This window comes from Hemicordylus capensis, chromosome 1, assembly GCF_027244095.1.
Source record: "Hemicordylus capensis ecotype Gifberg chromosome 1, rHemCap1.1.pri, whole genome shotgun sequence".
Taxonomy (NCBI): domain Eukaryota; kingdom Metazoa; phylum Chordata; class Lepidosauria; order Squamata; family Cordylidae; genus Hemicordylus; species Hemicordylus capensis.
In genome coordinates, this window is record NC_069657.1 from 159,902,058 (window position 1) to 159,925,655 (window position 23,598).

The window sequence follows — 23,598 nt, forward strand, 5'->3', positions numbered from 1 at the left end:
GCCACTGATTCCCAGGGCCGACCTGCCACCCCCTCCTGCATCCCCTATGCCCCACTTGCTCTGGCCCAGCACTGGTCATGTTGCCAAGCATGAATGTGGAATTCCTGATTTCATATCACAGTGTCCGAGTGGGAACCTCTACCAGTTACAGTCCTATCTGAACCATTCAGACTACCCAGTGAACCATCTGAATGCATACCATCTTTCCACATTTTGGACACTAGCCATGTACAACACAAACTACCACCACTAATGAAGAAAGGAAGTGCGACACGGAAATCTCCTATAGTTGTGTCAAGTAATAAACATGAAATAAAATGAGCTAGTCAAACATTCCCTAATGTTATCCTCAAGGTTCAAATCAGCAGGAGAGGAAATCCCAATGAGTTAACTATTGTGAAATTATTAATGTGCCTGACTTGATTAGCATGAACGGTCCTATTGTTATGGTTTCACCTGACAACTTCGATGGGTGATGATCAAGACTCAACAAAAGGAATATGATGTTCCTTCACAACTAGAACTCTTTCCCCTGGCTTTGGAAGGAAGGTTATACTAGCTAGTGGAAGAGGCAAGGAAGTAGTGATAGTGATTTTTAATTGGGGAAGAGACAAAGAGTTGTGAACAGGAGTTGCTACAATGAGGCATCCTAGGGTTACAAATGATCTCTTTGGAATCTGATACAAGATTTGCAATTGTGCTGCCTACTTTAGAAGTTGATTAGTTCCAAAAGTGTTCTCCTTGCATATTTGTAAACAAAGAGATATCACACACTATAAGTCTTCAGTACTTTGTCATGTCTAAACAAAAACTAAACTCTGTTGCAGTGACTAAGCTTGTGACTTTTCACTGATTAGAGAAGAGAGAAGTTCCTGAGATTATACTCATGCTCTAAACCAGGGGTGCACAACTCAAATGACCAGGTGGGCCGAGGTCAATTTTTAAGGTGCTGATTATTAAAGTAACACTTAATATCAATCAATTATTAAATCAAATTAAAGTGAAATCAATTAAAATAATGTTATCAAAATTTAACTTTTGAAGTTCTGGCAGGTCAAGATTAATTTAAATTCAAATAAAATAAGTTGAATTAACATTCATTCTAACAAAATAAATACAATACAATCTGTACAAAATACACAACAATAATTGTACTTACTTTCCACCTCTGCCAAATCATCACACTTAACATGGAGCACTTGTAAGGAAAAAAATTAGAGACGTTTTTCTCTTAATTTTTGATAAGACGATTACACCTTGATCCTTCACCACACAGGCTTTTATGAGAGGGAGAGGGAGAAGGGTGATGGGGAAAGAAAGAGGGAAAGAATGGGACAGGCTTGGGGTGCGTGTATGTGTGTGGGAGGGGGCTCGGACTGGCCCACAGGGCAACAGGGCATATTCCTGGTGAGCCCTACCTGTGCGGCGCCCCTGTGGCCGAACTCCCACCCTTAATTACCTATTCTGCTCAAAACCTGGCGCCCTCCCCACATACATTCCGGTGCCCTCCCCATATACATTCCGGCACTCTCTCAGTGCCCCCAGTCCGGCCCTGGAGAGAGAGAGAGGACGAGGAAGAGGAAAAGGGGGTGGGGCAGGCTTTAGGGGAGAGAAAGAGTTAAAGAAAGAGATGGAAAGAGGATGGCTAGGTTTGGTTTAGGGAGGGAGGGGGGAAAGGAAAAGGGAATGGGGCAGGCTTGAGGGGAGAGAGGTGAAGAGAAAGAAAGAGAGAAAAAGTTACAGAAAGAGATGGAAAAAGGATGGGTAGGAGGGGATGCAGCCATCCCCTCGGCCATGTGGCAGCTGGAATTGGCATTAAAAACAAAACACAGAGGTTTGCAGCGGAGGGGGCAAGCGCAATGACCCTGCACAGAGGTTCGCGGTGGGGGCAAACGCAATGGCCCCATGGGCCAAGAAAAAAAGGCCTCGCGGGCCGGATGTTGTACAGGCCTGCTCTAAACCTTAGGTATAACTTTTAAAGAAAAATATCAGGTTCAAGAAATGCAAAACAGTGTTGAAAAGGACCTTATAGCTTCATTGTGACTTATATACATATGGTACAAGCCAGTCAAATTCTATAAGTATTTATCTTTTAGACCTTGCTAGTTGTAGGGAATCTGTGTCCACTCATCCGCTGATCAAACTTATTAGGCGTGAACAAAGGACAACGAACAGTGTCAGTTCAGGCCCATGGCCAGAAATGTTGTGGCGGGGAGCACCTAAGAATAATAGGTGGGGGTCGGCTCACTGCCAGCCCAGCTGTGGTGGTTAGACTGGAATAGTCCTGGGGCTAAAAAAGGGAGTTGACAATTACCGGGGGGGGGCGGCTAGAATAGTTGCAGTTACTTTGCTTTGGTTGAGATGATTCTGTATCAATAAATAAAACCTTGTTGCCTCAAAAACAAGAGACTAATTGTGTTACATACCCAGGTACATCGATGCAGCCTGCAGCCCAGCACCAATGTACTTCATAGATGCCTGCTCTCCTTGGGTATAGTGCTTGTCTGCAGGGGCAAGCACTGAATCCAAGAAGAAACTCTCCCCACAATTTGGCATGTTGGGTAGCCAGAGCTTCAAATCACAGGATCAGTTTTGCCCCAGGCTTACCACTTGCCTCTGCAAATAGGCACCAAACCTGAGGAGAACAATTCTGAGGAGAACACATTTGTGTCAGAGGGCATGGCTAGCCAGCATGCTTGCTGTCAATGTAATGTACCCACTCTAATAATGTCTAAAAGGCCCATAGAGAGAGAGCCAGCGTGGTGTAATGGTTAGAGTGCTGGACTAGGACCGGGGAGACCCGAGTTCAAATCCCCATTCAGCCACAAAACTAGCTGGGTGACTCTGGGCCAGTCACTTCTCTCTCAGCCTAACCTACTTCACAGGGTTGTTGTGAGGAGAAACTTAAGTATGTAGTACACTGCTCTGGGCTCCTGGGCGGAAGAGTGGTATATAAAATAAAATAAAATAATAAAATAAAATAAAATATTTCCAGACTCCATTATTTACAATGTTTTTCTCTATACCTATGCATATTTACTTGCTTACTGAAGATAATACTTTATTCATTTGATGAGATGAAGCCTACTCCACTGAAGCTTATTGTACAATAAATTTGTAAGTCTCATTAAGTGCCGCATATTCTTTGTTAATCTGCATGAAAACATTAACAAAATGTTTAACAAAAAACATGAAATGCAGGAAAGCAGCCTGGAATTTTCCCGAGAGAGCCACACCCTGAGAGTTCTCCTGCTCTTGGTTGATTATGACCAGGCATTAAAACTTGCAGTATTGCACAGTGATAGAAACCAGAGGCAGCACTGAACCTGCCATATCTTTTGCTGCTTCCCTTTCATATACTCCCATTTTTCCAATCCATGCTAACTACAACAATAGCATGTGCATTCCCCATTGCCTTAGCTGTTCCCTATATGGGGGTGCGGGGGGAGAATCACAACTAAAATGCATTAGTTCCATATGCACAGAACATTTTTTTAAAGTGGTATGCTTTTCTAATTAATTAAAGACCCAGGAGAGATGTTTTGTCAATTTAGTTTAATTATCTGAGACAGAAATGTATAATGCTAAATTTAAGAGACAGCCAGAAACTTATCTAGTGTTTTTTAGCTGAAGTAAATGGTTTTGCTTCTACTTAAAGCTCCAAGGGTCTTCTCTTGCCATTCTGGGGATTCAAGAATAATTCCCAACACAGCCAGCTGAGGGATGGTTGCTAACTCAGCTTTACAAAAGTTTAGAGAAAAGGAGAAACTAGATATTTGAGTAGGGGTAGTGGGGGATCCAGGAAGAATGTGGCACAGACAACCAGATTATGAAGCTTGAACATTGGACAAAAAATAAAACACTTCTTCAATTTAATTTGCAAGCAACAACTTGCTTTCACTTTTCTGCAATTAAGCCGCTTACCATAAAACCTCATTGACATTGTTTCGATACTGAACTATAAATCAGCAGGATTCGGGGAGCTCTGGATGTTACTGTTGTCAAACCTTTTGTTTAGAAAACAATGGACACAATGAATAGGACCTAGAACGTGGCTGCACAGTTTCAGCCCTCCACCTGATTTTGAACTACAATTCCCATCATCTGCAGCCAGAACTGATCCAATCTTCTCCACTCCTCCAAAGACAATAGGCTCTCATATTTACTTATGTCCAATATACTTGCAAGATTATCTCAATAAGAAAAAAAGTGAAACAGATGCATACCTAACCTCTGATGTAATGCAACCCTAGTATTTCATTGCTGTCACCCATTTGTATGTGGAATAAACACACATTTCATTTTTATTCTGATGCAGCCATCACGAGTGCTCAAAATTCATCCTTATTCAAAAATAAGGATACATCCACTTATATACACTACCTTATAGAACGATGCTGTGATCTTCTTCCTTTCCCCACCCACCTACTCCTTCAAGCTGTTCGAATTCCCGTTCCTACAAATTTCTCGTGGTAGCAATGATCCCACTACATTCTAAGGCAAACTGAATTGCTGAACATCCCATAGAGCTACAACATACTTCTCCTTGGTCTGCTTCAACTTATAGTGTATTAACACAAGCCTAAGCGTATCAACACTTGTAACACTTTGTGCACAAGAAAAACCACAGGCTGATTACGTCCAGGCTAGCTGCTTCATAACAAAATTTAAGTCTACTGTATTTACCTGAATCCAAGACTAGTTCCCCCCTCCCCCAACCAGGTTTTTTGATATTAGAAATCAGGAGGTTTTCTTAAATTCAGAGTCGTCTTCGATTTGGGTAAATATGTTAATTATAAGGGATACAGTCTAAACAATGCTGCAAACATGAGTTTGAACATGTCCCCATAGCTTCTCGAGTTTTCACAGCATCACCTTTTACAAACAAGCTCCGAGCCACAAGGCATCCAAAGAGTCCATAAATATCTCAGCTTCAGAACAAAACAAACAGATTTTCTTCCCCTCCCACTGTTGCGCCCAGCACTCCGGCTTTATTATCGACATCCTTCAGCAGCGGGCAGCTGCTGTGCTACATTAACTTCCCCCATCTACAAGCCAAGGGGGCTACTTTCCACAGTGCCAGCTATTGCGCTCTGGACGGATGTTATTTTAGAGGGAAGCGGGTTCCTTAGAAATGCACACAGTTGCACAATGTCACTACAGAGAAATAAACAGCTAGTAAATATGCAAATAAAAATCGCTTCCACTCGCCTCCGCTGCCACAAAGTACACAGAACTTCACCACATAAAATTGCCATTAAGAACTGAACCCTCCACCACCAAATAAGAATAAAACTTGCATAAAAATTAGCAATATTGAAATCAATTGAACAACCTCTGTATATTTCCCTCTTCTGCCTTATCTTTAGGCCTGATTCCCACACTGACACAAGAATGTTGCATACAAAAACTATACATGTAATTTGAAAGGTTAGCAGCCCTGATGGGATTCATTTTTCTTTAGTTAAGATCAGCTGAATATGTCCCCCCTCCATCCATCCATCCATCCATCTCTCTCTCTCTCTCTCTCTCTCTCTCTCTCTCTCACACACACACACACACACACACGCGCGAAATCAGGACCACGGTGGGGAAATTTCAATCCTATCCTCCAACAAAGTCCCAATCCACGTGGGTCTCCAATCTTGCTGCTATTTACCTTGGAAAAAAGCTCCCATTAGTGAAAATATGAGCTTTTTCTCAGGAAAAATAATAGCCAGATCAGGGCCCCTCGTGGATCAGGACCATAGTGTGGTTGGGTTAAAGCCCTCTATCCCCCCTACCATCTCAATCCACAAGGGCCCCAATCCAGCAGTTTTCAAGAAAAGCCTGTCAGAACTAACACCACTTTAAACATCACTATCTCTAAGTAAATACACACAATTGGCTTCTCTAAGGAGCTGTTCAAATGTGACATATTGCAGTCCAGCCTGCCATTCACAGGGCTGTCAGCAAACTAACCACGAGTATTAATCATTCGCACAAGACATTTGTACACAAATACAAACACAGAAGTTACTTGGGAAGTTATCCTCTCTGCTGAAAAAAATATGTGAAAACTGACCCAGGACAAACTCTTCTCTAGGGCAGCAGGAGGACACATTCCCTTGGCTAGAAGGTTTAGCCATAAAAGCTACATCTGAGTTTGCTCACAATTAAGTTAGGTCTCAATTTCTAGCTCCCAAAGGGTAAACTTGGGATTTCTTTTCCATTGCACAATGATACAGCTGGGCTGAATTTGGCCTGAAGGTATTTTTGGATGGCTCACAAGACAGACTTAAAAGCCGGACCATCTTGTCTTTCATTTGTAAATAAAGTTTATAGCCCTCATGGTCAAATAGATAAGCTTTAAAACATGATAGTAAATGTGCTGAGGGCTCAGAAACCAGAAGACAAATAAAAGCAGAAGGCAAATAAAAAGTGGACAAAAATGCATTGTATTCAAGTATTTCATTATGCTTTGAGGGTTTTAGTTAAGGCTTTTTATAAACAATGGGTTAACAATCCCACTATAAAATCATTAAGCAAGCTTTACAACATGTCCATCAGATTTCTGTTTGCATACACCACTACCATGGAAATGAGGATTAACTGGATCAATTTGTTTTATTTTTTTTTCCTGAAGTGATCTCTCTCTCTCTCTCTCTCTCTCTCTCTCTCTCTCTCTCTCTCTCTCACACACACACACACACACACGGGATGTGCACAAAGCCGATTTTTGTGGATCGGTTCTATTTAGAACCAAACTCAAAGCAATTCTACCAGTTCAGGTTCTAACCCGCCCATGGTTTGGTTCAAATTAGAACCCCCAAGAACTGGTTCTAAAAAGGTCTCCATAGGGAATAATGGGGCTCAAACCGGCCAATTATTCCCTATGGGTAGCACCCAGGGATGCCAAAGTGGAGGCTGTGATAGGCCCCCATGGGAGCCAACTACCACCGAAGCCCCAAAGCAATCAGTCAAAGAGACAATTTTTAATTATTTTTAAAAGATTTTTTATGTTTTATTATTTCTCCCATAGGGAATAATGGGGATTAGATTCTATGATGTAATTTAGAATCTACATAATGAATCCCTATGTAGAATCTATGTGTCATCAGAGCATCCAACACTATTGACATCAGAGAATCCACATGTGTTGGATTCCCTGATGGCATGTAGATTCTACATAGGGATTCATTATGTAGAAAAAATCGACCAGAAAAATGGGCCAGAGGCCTGAAGCCAGGCTAGCTGGCTGGGCAACAAGCAGGAAGGAGGATTAGGACCCCATCACACACTCCCTACACACACACAAAATTTTTAAGCAAGCTACAGCCAGCCTAGAAAATGTTAAATATTTTAATATTTAAAAGTATTAAAATATACAATATTAAATGTATTTTAAAAAAAAATAGAAGGGATGGTTGGGAATGCAGGAATCAGTCAAACCTCCCTCTGGAGACCACCAGTCCAGGTCACAAGGCAACCAAAGCAGTTGCAGCAGCTCCTCAGTCTCTCTCAGGCAGCAGAGGAGCAGCAGCAGACATGGGCAGCAGAGACAGAGAGAGATTTTAGGCCAGAAGGTAGTCTTTAAATATACTTTGAATAACCTTCCTTGGAGCACCCTCATTAGAGCATCCCCCTTGACCCTCCCCCCGGCCAATGGGGTGACAGGTGTCCCTGAGTGGTACACTTTCAAAGTCATTCAAAGGGCCAGATACATCTGACCAATCAGGGGATCTGCAGTACAGCTAATCATTCCAACTGACACAAGTGTCACAAAATGGATGACAGTCTCTTTCTTACACAAAAATGGAGCTCAGGCCAGTTCAAACCGGTTCTGTTAGAACTGGGTTCGGTCTGGTTCAACTGACAACCGGCTCTAATTTTTATTTTAAAATTCAGGCTTTACCTAGAACCTTCGAACCAGGGTGGTTCTATCTAGAACAGGTTCGCACATCCCTAATGCACATCACAGCATTCTGGGACAGGATGCTTCCAGCATGCCATTCTATTCCTTATGAACCTATCTGTCAGCCCTTGTGAAAAACTGATTTCCCATGGCTACCAGCAATTCTATTTGGTTATATATTCATGTATCTATATTATTAATTCTCCAAGACAGGCCATGCGTGGGGACGTGGTAGAAAGGAGGCGACTGGCTGACAGAGTTTGCAAGCAGAAGCACCTGATTGGGCAGTGGGGATTCCATACGCAGATAGGGAGAAGGAGCCTGTGAGAGCAAATGCACCATGGTGATTGGGCAGTGGGGATACCATATGCAGATAGGGAGAAGGAGCCTGTGGCACTGTGGTGATTGGGCAGTGGGGATTCCCTATGCAGATAAGGAGGAGGAACCTGTGATGGTTAAGGTCAGTTGGAATGCAACTGTTACTGGTCAGAAGATGTTCTTGATTGTAGAGGAGAGGAGTGTGTGTGTGTGTGTGTGTGTGTGTGTGTGTGTGTGTGTGTGTGTGTGTGTATGCTTCTCCTCTACAATCAAGAACATCTTCCGACCAGTAACAGTTGCATTCCAACTGACCTTAACCATCATATATATGGATAGCAGGCAGGGGTCTGCAAAAAGACGGGTCGTGAGGGAGGAAAGAGCCCCTTCAGGAGGAGGAGGATGCCATTGTGTGAATTAAATCTGTTAACTTAGGGAAGGAGGAAGAGAGAGAGGAAAACATGAAGGGAGGGGAAAGAAAGAGTGTGGAAGAGTGAGTGGAGGAGAGAGAAAGAGATAAAAGAAGGAATGGGGAAGAGAGACAGAAGGAAGGACAAGGGACGGGCCTGAGCCTGTCAGCAGCCTAGGGAAATGAGCAGCCATGGCAGCACGGAAGGGCCCAGTCAACCACTGCTGCTGTTTGGGGCTACTGAGACCATTGTCAGAGACAGGCAGGCAGGCAAGGGATGGACCCAGGCCTGTCAGCAGCCTGAGAGGAACGAGCGGCCATGGTGGTGGAAGCAGCGAGGAACGGCGCAATCAACCACTGCTGCTGCTCCTGGAGAAAGGAGCAGGAGCGGGGCTCGGGTGAGGAGGTCTCTGGGGATAGGGGGCTGCAGCTTGGCCAATAGGCAGCAGCAATGCTGCAGCCACAACCAAGAAGGGTGAGGGAGATGGAAGCAACGGGATGGATGAGGAGCAGGAGTGCAGCTCAGGTGAGGGTGGGGAGATCTCTGAGGTGAGGGGAGCAATCAAATACTAACGCGCAGATGCTCTAGAGCATGCAAGAGTTCCAGCACTGAAGCGGAGAGAAATAATGGTGGCGGTCAGGATGCAGAGATGGAGGGCCGGCAGGCGAAGCCCCTCCGGCCAAAAGAGGTGGGTGGGCAACGGGCGAAGCCCCGCCGGCCAGGAAAAGGAGGCGGTGACGGGGAGAAATAATGGCAGCGACAAGGAGGTGGGCAGATGGCGGGCAAAGCCCTACCAGCTGGGAGGAGGAGGTGGGAGGCGGTGGCGGAATGGCCTTGCCCTGGCCCGCCCAATGGGGAGAGCTGCAAGGAGAGCGAGCATGCTGCGGGGGGGGGGTGCAAGTGAGCGCGCTGCGGGGGCGATGCCACAGGCTCAGTGCACAACTGCACAGATGCTCTGTGCAGGATCAGCTAGTTACATTTAAAAATCAAAGCAAACAATGTACAGCCCAAACACTCACTATTCATGTACTACCATATCTGTTTTTCCAACAGCTATGTTGCATGGCCTGCCACATCACAATCAGGACTGTAGCTCAGTGGCAAAGCATCTGCTTTGTGTGCAGAAGGTCCCAGGTTCAATCCCTGTCATCTCTAGTGGGGCGGAATTGCTGCTTCATATGTAAACTATGATTTGTGCTGTTAATATCAACGGTTGGAGTGGGACAGCATCACCTTTCTCTTGCCAGTGGCAGTATGATATGCATTTAGCATTATTTATACCGCCCTATCCAGAGGTTCTGTATATAGCTATGCAATTTTTGGGCGGCAATGAGAAGAAATACTGGCAGTCTGTGCATGCTCAGAGACTGGACAAGCAATAGAAGCAAAGATTATCAACCATGAATTGTTTTCAAAACTCAGGACCATCAGAAATGCATTAGGTGTGGCTGAGGTGGTAGCAGGAGAGACTGCCTACTCTGCTGCAGGACAAAGAATCAGAATTGTAATTTGAAATGAATTCGCAAGTATGAATTTAACAAGTTTATAAAACTCAACTATTTTTCTGGATGATTCCTCCCCCCACTCTGCCACGCACACACACACACACACACACTCTCTCTCTCTCTCTCAAAAATAATGGGGAATTATAAGCAGCAATTAAGATTTCAGCAATCTACATTCATTTCATTGGGCTTTTAAAGCACACAGTACATCACAGCTAAATTACCTAGCTGCTTGAGGACCCATCCTCTAGCTCATCAAACATCTCAAGTGGCAATTGGTACCAGCTTTGTTCCATTATGTGCCAGTTATCTTAAGAGCGGATCACACTTATATAGACATATGACAGTGACAGGGGTTATTAACCAGAGACTTGGGGAACAGGGCCCAGGTACCTTTCTCCCTGCATCACCAGACTGGCAGAAGGAATTAGTGGTCTAACCTTTCTCCTGTGAAGTCTACTGCTGCTCATCAGCCCTTCCAGACCAAATGACTTGGGGAACCAATAAGGCCTTGCTCCCTGTAACTTTTACTTCGAGCAACTCATTCTGCTGAGTAGATTGCCTAGCAAGCAAGAGATTGCTGGTTCAAATCACTGCTGGTATGTTTTTCAGACTATGGGAAACACCTGTATTGGGCAGCAGCGATACAGGAAGATGCTGAAAGGCATCATCTCATACTCTGCAGGAGGAGGCATTGGCAAACCCCTCCTATATTCTACCAAAGAAAACCACATGGCTCTGTGGTTGCCAGGAGTCAACACTGACTCGACGGCACAACTTGACAACTTTAACTACCAGCCCATCTTTGACTATGCCTTCCACCTCTGGCTTTTTCATTCCCATCTCCGATTGGGCATCCAAATCACAAGTTGCTCTCAACCATGCCTCTGATACTTTTTTGAGATTTCAGAACCTGACCCTGCTCTTTCTTGGCAACATTGTCTCCATAGGCCTCCCTCGATCCTCATCTGTCTGCACCAGAATGAGAACCTCAGCTGCATCCAATCTTGGAACTTGCCCAAGGCTTGAGACTACATCACCTGATCTTGTGGGTTACACATGAAGATGGCCCTTACTTTCCAGAAAAGACCCATGTAGCCTTGGTGCACAGACAAGCTGAGGAAGTACTCACATTTGACCAGCACTACTTCCTAGTGATCCAGCAAGTCACAGAAGTGCAACCACACTTATACAGCACTGCTTCCTAGTGGCAATTCACAGGAGCACACCAACATATTTTTCATCTACCCGCCTTGCCAGCATGATGTACTGGTTAGAGTGCTGGACTAGGACCGGGGAGGAGACCAGAATTCAAATCCCCATTCAGCCATGAGACTTGCTGGGTGACTCTGGGCCAGTCACTTCTCTCTCAGCCTAATCTACTTCACAGGGTTGTTGTGAAAGAGAAACTTAAGTATGTAGTACACCGCTCTGGGCTCCTGGGAGGAAGAGCAGGATATAAAATGTAAATTTAAAAAAGAAGAAGCTCTTGTCTTATTTATTTAAATCCTGGTCCATGTAGCTCCTTCTCTGCTAGCTTTTCATAAGTTGTTGCATCTTATTTAAATGGGTATTCAGCATGTTTTGTGTGCCCCCTGAACTTGTTCCTATTTGGTTCTGCACTGGTTTTGCTGCTGCTTTTTTTCTTTTTAATAATGATTATACTTTAATAACAATTATTATTTTTAAGAGTAATATTGTTTTATTATTAACTGGGTCCATTTGGACTCAGCCCATGGAGAGCCTTCCTCTGGAGGGATGGAGCAGACTCCAGCAGGGCTACCCAGCACTGAAGGGAGTTCCATGGGAACAACAAGCCCTGAGCTTCTGGAGATCATTCCTCTGACAGACAAGCATGGGAATGTGGGGAGTTCTACCTTTCCTAGCAGGTGTCCATCCTTGGGGCCCCTTCTGTCACCACTGGGGCCCTAGGAACCAGGGTGATGCATAACTTGGTTTGAGCTTCACAACCAATCAGAATGTGCCTACCTAACTGGGCTTCCCTCCCAACAGGTGTACTCAGGAGGAGCAGGAAACAAGCTCTTATGCTTGCCCTGGGTCAGGGCCTCCAGGAAAGGGCAGGGCTTCTGTCTCCTTGATAAATACCTCAGCTGTCGTCAGACCTTCAATGGTGAAACAGCTCCACACTGGGAGCTCCTCCTAGAGGTTTCTCCCAAACCTCTGCTCCAGCCTCTGCTTTGACCTAATTTAGAGTCTCTTGCTTTATCTTCAGGTTCCCCATCTCTAGCTTTTTCTGCTTCTTCTGCATTCTGCTCTCTGCTCCCCTCCTTCGTGCAACTCTCCTTGCTCTCCACCCCGCCCCCAAGGGAGTGGACACAGAGATATTTTCATGCTATTATTTTAATCAGGAGTCAAGAAACGTTGGCTTTGTTCACCACCCAATCAAAAATTTTACCCGTCGAGCTATGTTGGCATATTACTCATCCGGATTTTCTTTTCACTCATCACAGACAAGTAGACTAGTGGATTTCCTGAGCCCTGATTTTAATGTATTTTGGGGTGACCGTTGCTTTGCCAACAGATCTTTCATATCCTGCCTTTCCAGACTCAAATGAGATACCCAAAGCAGAAAGCACTGACATAGATTTTAAAATGATACAATAAATTAAAATTAAATTTAAAAAATTGAGAAGACGACAGATAATAAGCAGTATGGATGGCCATGAGAATAGAGCTGTAGCTCAGAGGCAGAACTTCTGTTTTGCATGCAGAAGGTCAGGTTCAATCCTGGCATCTCTATGCAGGGCTGGGAAAGATTCCTGCCTGAAATGTGCAAGTCAGTGTAGACAATACTGAGTTAGATTGACCAATGGACTGATATGGTAGAATGTAGCTTCCTAGGTCAGCAGACAAATTCAGTGGTCTGATGGACAAACTATATGATCGTTTATAAAGGTTTTAACTTGGTGACGAAACACCACCAGGAAAGGGCCAACCAGACCTCTCAGAACAGAGAGTTCTACTACTGAAAGGCTATGGCAAAAAAGGCTCTGTCCTGTATTCCCACCAACTGCACTTTTGGTAGCAGTGAGCCACTTAATGGTGCAGCAGGGAAGTAACCTGCCTAACCAGCAAAAGGTTGCCAGTTCGAATCCCCACTGGAACATTTCCCAGACTATGGGAAACACCTATATCGGGCAGCAGCGATATAAGAAGATGCTGAAAGGCATCATCTCTTACTGTGCGGGAGATGGCAATGGTAAACCCCTCCTGGATTCTACCCAAGAAAAATCACAGGGCTCTGTGGTCGCCAGGAGTCAACACTGACTCAATGATGCAACTTAACTTTACTTAAGCACAGAACAGAGCCTGAGTGGGCAACAGGGTCATGCAGGAGGAGACAATCCTTTTGATACTCTGGTCCCAAGCCACTTAGGGCTTTGAAGGTGATAATCAGCACTTCAAATTGGGCTCGGAAATGAACTGGAAGCAATTGAATTATCTGCCCGGTTGCATTAGCTCATGGATGCTGTTGCATTCACAGCCCCATTCCATTCAAAGGATTTTAGGGCATACAAACTGGCCTTGAGGTAAAATGACTACACTGTAAAGCATGTGTTTGAGGAGAGAAGGCAACTTCTGTTTCTGTTGTTTCATCTGCAGTGATTCATTCACACATACAAGACTTGAGGCTGCAGGTATCAAGTGATGAACATACATGTATGAATCAGCCCTTAGCTGCACAGTCATGTTTCATGAGAGACAACATACATGATGAAAGAACTTTTCTCTTGCATTTCACTGTCCAGCAGTCATTCAGTACAGCTGGCTGCAAGCCCACTATTAACTTGAATAGATTTCCCATTCTCAAAGATGGATACATTTCCTATTCACCACCTTCCCCTACCTGATTGTTCCCGACTGCACATGGAACCAAATTGGTTTAGAAGATGTAAGTTATTCAGGGCTTAGCTGTTCAGTTGGGCCTCAAAGGATTTGCTCTCATTATGGCTTTTATGCAAATTCTGTCCTCCAAATCTCTTTTGAATCAATTATTACTCGATTAATTTAAACATGTCCACCTAGGGTGCCTGTATATCATGAGCCTCATGTTAAAAAGTAAAAAATGATTATCACAAATTCAGAAAATGGCTGGAACAGATTCCAGCTTTTTGGAAATGTGACCTTTCTGCATAATGTCACATGAAAAAAGACGTTCCCTCCAGAAACACAGCAGAGAGGGTCATAACCAGATCAAATGGGCTTTCCATCGCTCTTTGAAAATTAGTGTGATACAGTAAAATATTAATAAGGAATTTAAAAAGAAACACTTTAATGCTTCAAGAGTAGAACTGGCTAACTTCTGTCATCACAGGGGTCATTTGATCATCTAGAGAGTGGTCTTGATAGGTCAGGTGACAATATGCAACAATATGAGCTTTACAGTTACGGAGCAGGTACGTTCAGGCATCGCATAACACACATTCATGTACTGATGCATATAGGTGCATATTCTACATATAATACAAAAAAGAGCTGTAACATTAAAGTGTGCAATCTGTTTCTTACAACTTGAAAGCACTTTTTCTAGGGTCACCAGAGAGCAGGTAAAAATGGGTTCAGGGGCGCATCCAGCCTCCTGCAGGCCATAAGCTGGCCATCCCTGCTCCAGTATTCAAGCCATGGGTTGGCTGTTAATTGAAATGTAATACTTAATTGGAAGCAACAGAAATTTTATCAATGGTAAAATGAATATCATTAACCAACATTAATATTACAAATGCCCCAAGGGATGCCAAAGCAATTATTTTATTCATGGTATTTTGTAGCTCACACTCTGTTTCTACAGTAACAAGGGGGGAAACGTAAGAACTGATTTTCTTTCAAGGGTAGTTTCATACATGATAGTAGAAGTGATGCTGCATTTCCCAAAGAACCCTATACTTAATGCCTTGTGGTATTTTCCTGTATCATCCAACTATATGACTCCACAGTTGCAAATATCTTCCACCTGATTGCTTTATCTTCTTAGTTTATTTTTATTGGAACTAATTTTTATAAGTTTTACCTCCAGGCTCCAACCAACATAATGAAGTCCACTCAACGGCTTCACATTTTTTCTTCTTCAACTGGTGGCAAATTCCACTTGTACTCTCTAAGGGGGGATCAGGAGGCTTTGGTTTTTCTCTCTTTTGCTAAACACCTTAGATTAAACTAGTGAGCTAAGGGTCAAACTAGACATGGCATTTAATGAGTGCTTTGCAACTGTGTGCAGGGGCAGCCTACTAATGAGGCCCAGTAAAATATTTGCCTCAGGTGATGTACTGCTGCATGTGGCTGATTGGCCATCTCCACCAACTGGCCACTTCACCTGGCCTGGCTCTACCAAAAATGCCCCTCAAAAACATTCCCTGACAACGAGCACCAGTCACCACCATTGTCTTCCTCTTCCCTCCCTGTGCAGGTTTGAAAATCAGAGGACTGTGAAGTTGAAACAGCAGGAATCGATCAATGATACTTTCTGCTGCGCCAAACTTCCCAACCCCTCTTTTTGAGCAAGCAGTGGATGGGACGCGGCAAGAAAGAAGAGGAAGAGCAGGAGCAATGGCTCCTACCATGCCATCACCACCATCAGGTCAGGGAAAGCCCTTTGTCTTATGTTTCTTTTTAGATTGTGAGCCCTTTGGGGACAGAGATCCATCTTATTTATTTGTTTTTTCTTTGTGTAAACCGCCCTGAACCATCTTTGGAAGAGCGGTATAGAAATCGAATGAATGAATGAATGAATGAATGAACGAAAAGTCAGATCTGGAGGCACATTTGCTTGCACAAGGGGGAGGGTGGCAGTTTCTGCCAATTTGTCCTTCCAGTGGCAGCCCCCCACCAACAGCTTCCCATGGCATTCCCATGCCCATCACTAACCCAAGGAGCAGCTTTTCATGGACAGCAAACTACATTGGGGACAAGGGGGCAGAATTACCATGGTACTCAACTGTAGCTCACCTTAGGATCCAACCCTATGCATACACTAGAAGACATTCTGGCCCCAAGTTTCAGTCAAACAATTCTATTAATTTCTCAGCTCTAGAGACACCATTAGTTAAGACCAAATCCATGCTTGCATTCTGGTCAGAAAGTGTGTCCTTTGAAGCAGATCAACCATTTCATATTGCTAAAAAGTCCCAAAAACCATTGGAATAATTCATCAGCAACAGATAAACAGTCAACATGAATATAAGACCTATTCAAATAATTGCTCCAAAAATCAATAGATGAATAACTTGAACCTTAAATGAATAAATAAAATGCAGCACATAGAAAGTTCAAGGTCAATAATCTATGTTTACAGGAGGTGAATATGCACATTCTTGGTCAGAGTAAAGTGCTGCACGCCATTCGTGGCTTACTCAGCAATTTACCCAGTTAAAAACTTGTATTGGCTGGCTTTGGCCAAGTGTATATTGAAAGTAGACAACACTTCATTAGAGCAAATAAAGCCAACGTCATTGCTCCATACTTCGAGGAATTAACCATGTGGCATATCTGCCATTCAATTACTCATTAATATTTTTCCAGTAATACTTTTTGCCTCTCCCAATCACTTGGAGGGCACAGAAGCCCTGTTCTCATGACATAGGCTGAGTGAATGCAGGTAGAAAGGGGAATAGGATAATGATGGAAGGACCCCCACAACAGGATCTATGAATGTTCACATGAATATCTGTATGGAATCATTCTATACGAAATACAGGGTCCTCTACTCATAATTGGGAACCCTGAAAAAGTAGGGTTCCCAGTTGCAGGGAGAGAGCCCTACATGCATAGTTGTATGACTTCTTGCAGACATTCAAGAGAATTCACGAAGATCTCTTCTCGAAACACATTTATTCACGTTGGATATGTCATGAGTTGCAGAGAAGCCACAGAAAATGCCATCAGAAACTAATCCATGAGCATTCTCCCCTTCTCCACCACATGCTTTGTTCCACAACATAGTGAAAAATCCTTGTTTTCAACAAGGTCAATGTAGAGCTACTCAAAGTCAAATTCATAAGATTATTTAAAAACCTCATACCATCAGGCTGTTATAGAGATGGGAGACATTATGTATTGCAGCGCTATAGATCACAGCAGTAGCCGATAAGTGGGAAGATTGGCGAGTGGAGGGGAGAAGAGAATATACCTTATATTGGAACTCACTGATTAAAGTGCCTGAATAGGCGGGGGTCTGAGACAGCACTTGTGTTCATAAAGGCAGGACTCCTTCCTACTAATAATGGATGTGCTGTTGTCACCAGATGCAATGTTTTTGTTGTTGCATGATTAATTGAAAGTCATACACAATGACATATTACTGGCAGGATAGAGCTGTCACGGGAAAGTCATTATTCACAGCAATTCCTGCCAGTCTGTACTATCTGAAATGGTGTAAGCACCGTTACAGACAAGCTCTCAAGTACAAAACACATTACGTATTTTTATATAAATGATGGTGACCAGCAGCAGCTGTCTAGGGTCATCTCTGTGGGACCGCGAAGGAGACTGCAGAGGAAAGGAGAGAGAAGGTGTCTCAAAACATTAGTAAACTGCTGTATGTTAATCTCAATCAAACCAGCCATTTTTCTTTTCAGCATTTGACCCAAAATGCAGACTTTATAAATAACCAGGCACAAGGGACCATAAACAACAACAAAGGACGGCTCTTCTTGAAAGGTCTTTGTTCTAAATCTCAAAATTGAATGCAGATCAATACTAATTATGCTTCTACAGAGCAGACCTATCAGCAACTGATCAAGCTTACTTTCAGAAGGCCCTTAGATCAAAGACCCTTTTATTTTGCTCTCAGAAGACTCGAGGAGATATCAAGTCACCATTTCCCCGTGTCCAACTTACTTTATTTCACATTGGATGGTCCTGTGGCTGAGGCTCACCCTCGCCAGTTCTTTAGAACAAGAACTACATTGTTCCAGCATAAGGCAAAATACTTAGAAGACTCTGCCCATCATGTAGATATTGTGTGCAAAAAATCTTGCAGTTGAGTAGCCATATTTGAAGGTAGCGGTCAACATTCCATTTAAGACTAGCAAAAGGATGGGGAGAATAGTCGTCGGGAAAGCCTTTATGCTTTTCTCCATCTAAGTTCATTTGCATTATTTGAAGGGGGGGAATTGCAGATTTGTCCCCCCCCAAAAAAAAATTACTAAAGCTCCTCTGTCCTCCTATGAACCTTTTAAATGACTTGCTTGTTGCCTATTGCATTAGAGGGGCCACCAAAATAAAACATTTTGCCAAGCTATATTAACACACTGTCCTCTCCCTGTGTTATGAGAAAAGTTATAGTTGTTTATCACAAAGCTCTAGTAATGTATTTGTGATTACAAACCAAACAAACAAACAAAACAAGAACATTAGAGACCACAGTGGGTTTAAATACATAAGTCTAAATACCTCAACCCAAACTTTGTTCTCATAAAACTAAAGCTCATGACCAGCAGACCAGTGAAATAAACATGTATCTCAGAACATCTTTTAAAAGGTGCCAGAGCCCTCAAACGATTCAGGTTTCAAACTCCATGTCTAGTATTTCACATGGTGACTGTAGGGAAAGAGAATGTGGGGTTGCGGGGGGGGGGGGGGGTGGAAGCAGACAGACAGAAACAGAAAGATGCGTGGATGAATGAAAATTTTACCTGGATTATTGAAGACAGTCTCTATGTGCCTCAGATTCCTGTAAATCTGCCAGTAACAGAAAGGAGCCAACAGAAGCTGGGTGATACAAAAGTCCTGAGGCTGGATAGTCCTATGGCCTACAGGCAAACAACCTCCTTCTCTACCAAATCCAACCAGAACCCTGGAAGCGAGAGAATCTGTGTCCACCGGCCCTTTTTAATAGTCACTTAATGACCGTTAACTTCTTTCAGCCAGCCATTGATTCTAATGGCATGTGCATTCACAGACAAATAATACCTCAGACGGCCTTCATTAATTTACCATGCATAATTTCTCTGAAAGCTTTGGCCAACAGAATACCGCCCCCCCCCAACTGACTCACTAACTAGTGAAGATAAAGCACTTTTTGTGTGAGACTATTTATGCAGATGCAAGGCTTTCCCTTAAAGTAAGTTAAAAAGTAGGCATTGTCCAGAGCCTGCCACGTCCACAGAAACAGCAAACTCCACAAAGCTTGCGAGTTTTCAAACTGCCGCCTGAATATCCGGTGATACAATGAATATGTAACATAGTCTCCCTTAGAGATGAGAGGGAGCAGTTCGGTTTTTGTTGTTGTTAATAAAGCCAACTGATATAAATAACCCCCCTTTTTGTGCTTTTAAGTTTGCTCTTAAGTTCCTGGGTGGTGGTTGTTGGTGGGTTGTTTTTTTTAACAATAAGATGTCTTGAACATGGAAGTCCAACAGAGAAATCTTCAGATATAATTATTTTTCACAAATCAGTGTCTACTCATATGGAAAGGATTGGGTGGGAACCAATCTGAGTAAATTGGAAGCAACAATCTCATTTAGAGCTTGTAGCAGAGAACAAAAAGTACTGCAAAGTGATGTACATTTACTTGAGAAACAGTCCCATTCAAATCAGAGGGGCTTTTTTTAATGAGTACATATGGAATTGTGTTATAGTGACTCAGGTCATTAGTTCACTGTAGGACTACTGAGCTGGTGTTGTGTGTGTGTGTGTGTGTGTGTGTGTGTGTGTGTGTGTGTGTGTATATATATATATATATATATATATATATATATATATATATATATATATATATATATATATATAATTTTTTTGATTGATTGATTTCTATACCGCCCTTCCAAAAAAGGCTCAGGGAGGTTTAATACAGCTCAGTAGGAAGAGGAGACAGGTTCAGGACATCAACTCCTGAGCATGTTTAAAGATTATGCATCTCTGAAACAGATGTATGTCACCTTTCCAAGTCACATCTTTTGCACACATGCTTAGGCCAGAGTATGCAACCTGTGTATGAACAGAGTATGTTTAGACCAGAGTATGCAACTCAATGATGGAATTGGCTTAGATCAGGGGCCCTTAACCTGTGCTACTCTAGATGTTGCTGAACTACAACTTGCATCATCCGGAGTTGTAGTTCAGCAGCATCTGGAGTACCACAGGTTGGGAAGCCATGGCTTAGAAAAACTGCTCATGCAGGGATAAGATTTTTCACAGCCTTTGTATCAAAACAGCCAGTTTCACCAGCTATGAACAGTTTTGACCTACTTCTTGTGCAAAGTATACAGGTTCAGCAGATAGGCAAACAAAAACTCAGCCACAGTCACCCACACCTCCTGTGCACAGTACTTATCTTGATTGTCATCACACTACTAAACTATGGTTTTCTCAGACTGGGGGTGAAAAAAGTAAACCCGAAGCTGGGTTTTTAAAAAAACATGTCTGTCCCCACAACCAGCTTTTCAATTCTTTTCACAAGGGGCCAGAAGATTTGCTTCTGGAAACAAAAAGTGACAAAATTCCCACCGTGTTGTCAGGAACCCATCTGTACTCTGACCAAGAGAATATCCCTTAGAGGAGGAAGAGCACCCCACAGATTCTAATCAAGACCCCCCAGCCTCAAAGAAAGCCCCACAGATTCATCAGATGACAAGCAGCAAAAACTTGCCACCTCTCCTTCAGTCAGACCTTGCAGAAGCCCGGGAGACCCAGTGCCACCTCAGCCCTTCCATCACTGCTGGGACTCCAGGAGAAGAGGCAACACTGTGCCAGGGCCAAACTCCAGCTTCAGAGGCAGAATGCTCATTTCACTGTTCAAAGCCCCCCTCCCAATGCGTCCAACTCAGGAAGGGGGAGAGGGCGCTGGTTCAAGTCCCTCCTATGGAACGGGGCCAACCTCAGATCCAGAAAGGGGCAGAGCTCTTGACTACTGTGTAATCCCTATATTTGGAGCTGGCCCTTTGCTTAACCCATCCTTAACTGAGCAGCTGCCTTGTTGGACACACACTCACACAACCATCTTAGAACCATCTTAGAGTCTCCGTTCTTAAGGATGAGATGCCCATGGCTGCTTTACTAGGTGCTGATGGAAACTTGGTACTTTGCACTGGGAAACACACAAAGCAGAATGGAAGAAGACAGAAATAAGCACACAGTCCTCCTGGGAACTAAATTTTCCTTTGGTGGGTTTAAAGGGCAAAAGATAGTCGTTTTCAAGTTTATCCACTAATTGGCCATTACTTGAATAAAAATGTCATTCCAGATGGAATAATAATGGAATGGAAAAAAATCCCCAGGCTACACTTTAACAGCAGCTTCAGAGAACAAAGTCCTATCAGCATTTCTGAAACTCAAGTAATTCCCAATCAGACACAGCAAAGGGTGTGATTAATGCTGACTGCATTTCAGCTAAGACAAAACTCCAAATAATAAACTATAGCTCTCTTTGACTAACCTCTTGAGGAAACTTCCCTCTGGTCTCTTAATGTTCCTGCAACCAATTTTGGAGAATTGTCCAAAATAAATCAAATTTGGGACAGCACTTGACTGATTACTTTTCAAGCACTGTATCTTTATTCTCCAGTCTCCCATTTCTAATGGAAAGTTAACTGGGGAAAATAATTGAGTCTAGAGGACAGTAAGGTGTCCAATCATTCCAAAGATTTCTGCCTGGATTTTAACTTTTCTCCCAGTTGGCTATCAAATTTTAATCTTTATTACTCAGGATGTCGTCTTCTATCTAATCCCATTATTCAGGATGCTGTCTTCTAATTATGTGGAACAACGTCTCATAATCTCCCAGAAAAACATCTTCCTGTGTCTGAACATTAAGAGTACATTAATGTACTTTATGAGTACATTATGAGCTTACTAAACAAATTCGTAACACGCCCGCCCCTAAATACTATATTCAGAGTATTTGGATAACTTTAGAGGGGAAAGCATCCTCATACAATTGTGGCTGACATTTCAGAAAATAACCAATTCAATGTGCATATATCTGCATATGGGTAAAACAAGTTTGGAAACAAAAGGCATACTTACTTTGTTTTCAGATTATGTACATATGTATCCTAGCAGGCTCCATCTTAGCATTCCCTCCTGTATGGGAGAGAAAGAGGAATGCCTTTTTAAAAATGGTGATTGCCATCTACAGTTTTTAAAAGTACTTTCACACACACACACACACACACACACACAATTTCTACCCCGTCCCTCCAAGCACACTGCTGCTCATGTTTGCTTACCATAAAAATCACAATTAAAACAAATAACAATCAAAATTAAAACAAAGGCTAGATTTGTTTAAACTGGAAAACAGATTAAAACCAGATTTAAAACAGAAGTGGATGCTTTTCAAGCTTTAAGCAAAACTCATCAGAGAGGGAGCTTGGTGTGAAGCTCCTCCGAGAGGACATTTCAAAGACAAAAGACCTCTACTAGAAAGGCCCTCTCTCTGTCCCTGGTCCCCACCAACCAGATCTGCATCAATGGCAGGACCGAGCAGGGCCTATAAGGAAGAGTGAAGGACCTGAAAGAGTCATATGGAGAAATGTGGTCTGACGGGTATTCAAGGTGTGTAAAGGCTTTGAAGTTCAGAAACAACACTTTGACTCTGGTCCAGAAGTACAACCGGTGAAGCTGCCACAGAATAGATGTGATACTTGTGTAGCAACTAGTGCCCATATGCATCCCCGCAGCACATTCTGAACCTGCTGAAGCTTCAAAAATCATATTCAAAAGCAACCCCCCACAGAATAGACTGCAGTAATCCAATCTGGATATAACCAATGCATAGATATCTGAAATTAATCCAATCTGGATATAACCAATGCATAGATATCTGAAATTAATCCAATCTGGATATAACCAATGCATAGATATCTGAAATTACCCTATCTGCAACAGGTAGGGTTGCAGCTGGCATCTGGTAAATCTGGTAAAAAGCACTTTTAGACACCACCACCTGGATCTCTAGGGACAGCACTGACTCCAGGAAAGCCTCCAGCAACTACCTACCCCCGCCACACACACACACTCTTACTTCTCCAGTTCAATCAGTGTACTCTTTTAGTTGATCAGAAGTATTTTTAATAAATGAATCAAACTGATTGATTAAATGCTGCAGCCATCCTGCAATTTTCATTGCTACATATTTGTGTCAATGGAGAAGAAAATAATAAAAATTTCAGTTCAGCTAATGGAAGTTTATAGACAACACCTTTTTCTCTGCTTCTTCCCTACATGTTGCCCACCCCTTGCTTGGGACACAGGGTCACCTGTCACTGACGCCGCCTGACCATTTCATTATTTCTTTCAGATGTTAATTACAGATCCCAGACTGTCTGCTCTTAGGTCATTAATCCTAACCTGGCCCCTCAGAGTTAATATGTGTGGCTCTGTGGGTATGGGTATTCTCAGATGGCAGCAAAAGGTACACCATCTGCCCTCCTTTTCTTAATTTACTGTTAAATAAAAATACACTACATCATTTGCAAAGGAAAAAAACACCTTTGTTAGAGCTCTGCAAATGAGT

The 23,598-nt window shown here is 43.0% G+C and overlaps 1 protein-coding gene across 10 annotated transcripts in view; it reads right to left on the reverse strand.

The window, feature by feature from the left end:
* Window positions 1-23,598, reverse strand: part of SEMA5B (semaphorin 5B) — a 576,167-nt gene that overhangs the window by 263,421 nt on the left and 289,148 nt on the right. For all 10 annotated transcript variants that reach the window (XM_053256885.1, XM_053256927.1, XM_053256858.1 and 7 more), the window contains one exon: window positions 22,107-22,163. The gene's annotated coding sequence lies outside the window, so the exon portion shown is untranslated. The remainder of the gene's footprint in view (window positions 1-22,106; window positions 22,164-23,598) is intronic.